The sequence below is a fragment of the Periplaneta americana genome, chromosome 3 (genome assembly GCF_040183065.1).
Source record: "Periplaneta americana isolate PAMFEO1 chromosome 3, P.americana_PAMFEO1_priV1, whole genome shotgun sequence".
NCBI classification, from domain to species: Eukaryota; Metazoa; Arthropoda; class Insecta; order Blattodea; family Blattidae; genus Periplaneta; species Periplaneta americana.
In genome coordinates this window covers 158252845-158257711 of record NC_091119.1, presented here as the reverse complement: position 1 = coordinate 158257711, position 4867 = coordinate 158252845, and the positions used below count along the sequence as shown (strand labels likewise).

Sequence of the window (4867 nt, the reverse complement as noted above, 5' to 3'; positions counted from 1 at the left end):
TTCCAGAAGAAAGATGGTATTTCAAACACGTGTGCGATCTCCGCAGATGGATCGCTTGAGGAGTAAGTTCAAGAATCAACTATCTAGACGCTTTGAGTGAGCCCTGTACAGACCTCATAGTCTTAGGTCTCATTTGCATTCTCTTCTAAAGTTGTGAAACTTTGTCACTTGGTGCTGCAGGCACTCTTCGTGAACTTACAAACATGAATACTGATCACTTGCGATGTTGCAGTAGAGCCCGGGGTCACAGAATGTGACAACAGTTATAAGAACTTCCAAGTTACGGTGATTATACAGTTTCTGCTTTCATGAAGAAGAACATTCTTTCTCCTTAACGTTTCATGAATTACTAACGCTGTGAAAAGCTCAGGTTTGCTCTTAAGGACATTCCTTTAATGAATAACTTTTACATTTTTTATGAAGACTTAATCAACCGACAGCATTATTATAGAAAAACAATTTATCTCTTAGCCTACTTTGGAAATGTATCATATTTATTTACAGAGACTATTGCGCTTTTACTACGTCATACTACTTTTGACCAATAAAAGGGTACGGAACGACGTGTTTCAACCAATCATGGCTGCTTATCCTACAATTATTATCACCTCCCTAGTATTTTTATCAACTCTTATATATTTGTTTTATCACCTCCCAAGGACTTGTTTCTTTGTTGACCAAAATTGTACTTTCAATAATTATTGCACCTTTTAAAATGATTATTGTAAAGTGGGATGGGCTACTTAAACATACTGGGTGTTCATTTCAAAGTGTGTCATGACGTCACTGTTTTTTTAAGTGGGTTATTTTACGACGCTTTATGAACAGCTCAGGTTATTTAGCGTCTGAATGAGATGTAGGTGATAATGCCGGTAAAATGAGTCCGGGGTCCAGCACCGAAAGTTACCCAGCATTTGCTCATATTGGATTGAGGGAAAACCCCGGAAAAAAACCTTAACCACGTAACTTGCCCCGACCGGGAATCGAACCCGGGCCTCCTGGTTACGTCACTGTTGTGAGTCAGCGATTTGAAGCGAGTTTCAGCATTTATGTCAGAGAAATTGCCTATTATTCAAGGCGTTCAATCTGAACTTGAGAACGTGTACAGTATAACTTGAACGTCGTAGCAACAGATGGCGTTCTGTACGGTCTGTGTGCTACCATAACCTCTTTCGAACTGTGTTTTGCGCGGGCAAGTCGTACGCAGGGTATTTGTTATCATCGGTTGCGTACGGCAACATTCCACAAAAAAATCAAATGCTCCGTGATCATGTTGACCGTCCAAGTTAATGTCAACAAATACGTAAGTAATCGTCTTAACCTCTAGCCATATCCCAACAGTAAGAAAAATTCATCTTAGTACGTGTTTCCAAACAGTTCACATTCCTGCCACTACGGGTTACCGTACGTATTGGTACGTACTATTCAGAATGAACGCCGTACTTGCTAGGCAACTTCTCTGGCACATAGGTAATACGCCTCTGCGGAAGTGTAGGAAGATTGAATTCTCTAGGCCAAGCATGTCAGAAATGAGGCATTCATTGTGCATTTATGTGCGCGGATCGCCGGTCTGTGCGGACTGCATCATTCAGGAGTTGCTCTTACCAGTTCTTAGCTGGAGAGGTGTACAATAATCTATTCTGCGCTTCTAGTGTTGGATTAAATAGGCATTTGGACATTATAAACACACTTAACAGAAGGGAAAAAAACACAGTTATTATCAGTGTCTACATTTGATACTTGTAATACAGGAAACATTAGACTTACTCAGTTATACTTTATAAAGTAGTGGTTTGTAAAGCATAATTTATTAATATGATTTTTATATAGTATTTGAAGAAAAAAATATTGCAGCAATTTCTAAACAACAAAAAAACGAACAAGTATTTCATTTTACGTAGTAGGTACTAATTATTTTAAAGCAATAGACCATATTCTTTCATTGTTTCTCAAGCATTATTATTTATTGGGACCATTGGTACACAAATGTTGAAGAAAATATTATACTTACAATTAATTTCATGCAGTAGAACATTGTGAAATTTTTACACTGAAATCATTTCCTTGCTGGATGTCAATATAAATTAACAATAATATTAATAGATAATATAAATTAAGCTTAGGATTTAAATTCACATATAGTATATTTGGAAAACTTTGAGAGGAAGTATCGACAAGCCGGGAGCGTTAGTGAAAGAAATTAGAAGTGTAGTTCACAAGCTGTGAAGCGACGATATTCTCTTTATGTCAGGTTTAAAGATTTATTAACGTAAGTATATTAACATAATATAGATGGAAAATTGTCATTATATAATTTTCCAGATAATTTTTCCGCCTTGCAAATAGTTGCTTTCTTTGCTCCTTACAACCTAAAGAGCCTCACATGTATTCCTCACTATATTCTCATCACTTAGCAGCTTATGAAATGAAAGTCGTCAGTCGCCTAATCTTTGATGGCTGTGTTAGTACAGACTCCAAAACAACGCCATTGTCAATTTCGTTTTGCCGCGAGAGTACTGATTAAGAAATAAGCGCTGGCGAATATCATATTTTGATAACTTTACTCATCTGATCTAAACTTTCACAAGGCTCTTACCTCGATATGGGTTGGCTGAGGAAAACATAACAATTATGTTATATCATTCGTGATTTCTCTTCTTCGTTATATCTGTGGAGTCCTGACTTTATTTTTCATAACGCATTCACAGTCACAGCTCAATCAGCACCCGTACTGATCTGTGTTACTGAGACAAATGCTGGTCTGCTGCTGCAGATACTCTATAGCCCTGACGCGCGCCCCCCTCCAACCTGATTCACTCCCTCCAGGTAGGGGAATAGGAACTGCACATTGCACAGAGACATCTGCACAATGTGCGCGACTGCACAATGTGCAGGGTTTTGACGTGCCTGCTCTAGGCTCATCGGCTAGCCACATGACGGCATACAGCGAGCCATGACACACTTTGAACTGAACACGCAGTATATGCAGATATTTTCTTTAGAGTACAAAAAATTATTTTAAAAATAAATTTAAAAAAATCAAATTTTATACATTTCTTCTTGAAACGGCACCTGTGAAACATTTCTGTTATCAGAATATGTAAACTTCTAATAACGATGCAACTTCTCACGCATTGCAGCCAGCAGGTCTGCAACATTTTAGAGAAGACAGATGTTGACAGACAAATCACACAGTGCAGTTAATACCTTTAATCGAAGGCCGCTTTATATTGAATATTGTCGATCTTCTAAGTGCATTCTCATCGCTACACTCCGGCGCAAGTGCTGTGCAAACTTGATACTCTGGGGGGAGATAAATTTTACATCACAACTTTGAGCGAAATGGCAAGTCCCTCATCTGGAATGTTGTTTAACGGTGCACGAGGGTAACATCGGCGTGTTCCCAAAGGATTACATGGACTTCCTCGCTAAAATTTCCGCTCATATCGCTGAGTGAAAATGGAAGTTAAGCACTTATTTAATTATTCATCATGAGAATTGTTGAAAATTATACACGGCAAGCACCTACAATGCAGAAACACTGCTTCTGTTTTGGCATTTTCCGGACTAATTCAGTTTCATTTAAAGGCTGGTTCGTAATCATCTAGAAGAGCATTACATTTTGCTCAGAAAACGAGCTTAACATGTATATGACCTGCTACGACTCCAACTTATTATGTTTTCTTAACGTTGTGGCATCACTTGTTTATATTATTATTGCAGACATCAGTAAAAGGGCGAGGAAGGCTTTTTAAACAGATTTTTTTTTTTTACTTTGAACAGCCATTTTGAACCGGCGTGCCGCGAATGAAACGCTGGTGTATCGCGAGAAAATGAAAGTAGTAGAGGTTGTCGGGTTGTCGTAGCAAAAATTGGAAAAGTTAAACTGGAAAAAGAATTAAAAAAAAAGTAAGCCCACAAGAGTCAACTTTCAGCGAAGTCAAGTCAACATTCAGTAAACATAGTGTAGGTGTGATCGGCAGAAAGAGAGTGACTGACGCGCAGCCAGGGTTGCCAGATCAGTAAAGACAGAATATCGTGCCGGCTTTTAATTCAATTTCCACTTAAAAAGGAGTACTACAAACAATCCCTGTGGCCTTATTAGATCTATTGCGTTGACTTTCATTTATTTATTTAAATAGGTTATTTTACGACGCTTTATCAACATCTTAGGTTATTTAGCATCTGAATGAGATGAAGGTGATAATGCCGATGAAATGAGTCCGCGGTCCAGCGCCGAAAGTTATCCACCATTTACTCATATTGGGTTGAGGGAAAACCCCGGAAAAACCTCAACCAGGTACTAAATATTTGAGGAGAAAAATTCACTCCGGCGCCGGGGATCGAACCCGGGTCCCTGGTTATACGTACCAAGCGCTCTGACCACTGAGCTACGCCGAATTCAATCCACAGCACCGGATCGAATTCTCCTCCTTCAATGATTCCCTTTGTGGCCTGACTCCAAGTTAGGCATATATGTTGACTTATATGTCCAATGTCAACTGCCATTATACTAGGAGCGCACTCAGCTGAGTGACTTATTTGGCCGGGATTCCGCAGTTAAGTGCACAGTAATCTGTACAGACATATGCACTGCTAGCTATGAGCATATTATAGATTTATTAATTTGTCGATCCGGTGCTGTGGATTGAATTCGGCGTAGCTCAGTGGTCAGAGCGCTTGGTACGTAGAACCAAGGACCAGGGTTCGATCCCCTCAAATATTAAGTGTCAATATTACAGATATTATTCTGTATGACAAATTAATAAATCTATAATATTCTCAATCAGGTAACTTGCTCCGACCGGGAATCGAACCCGGGCCACCTGGAGTCGCGGCCAGACGCGCTAACAGTTATTCCACAGGT

At 39.3% G+C, this 4867-nt stretch overlaps 1 non-coding gene across 1 annotated transcript; it reads right to left on the bottom strand.

The window, feature by feature from the left end:
• Positions 1–4328: 4328 nt before the first annotated feature.
• Positions 4329–4401, bottom strand: TRNAT-CGU (transfer RNA threonine (anticodon CGU)). The gene has a single exon. It is a non-coding gene; the product is annotated as a tRNA-Thr (tRNA).
• Positions 4402–4867: the final 466 nt, after the last annotated feature.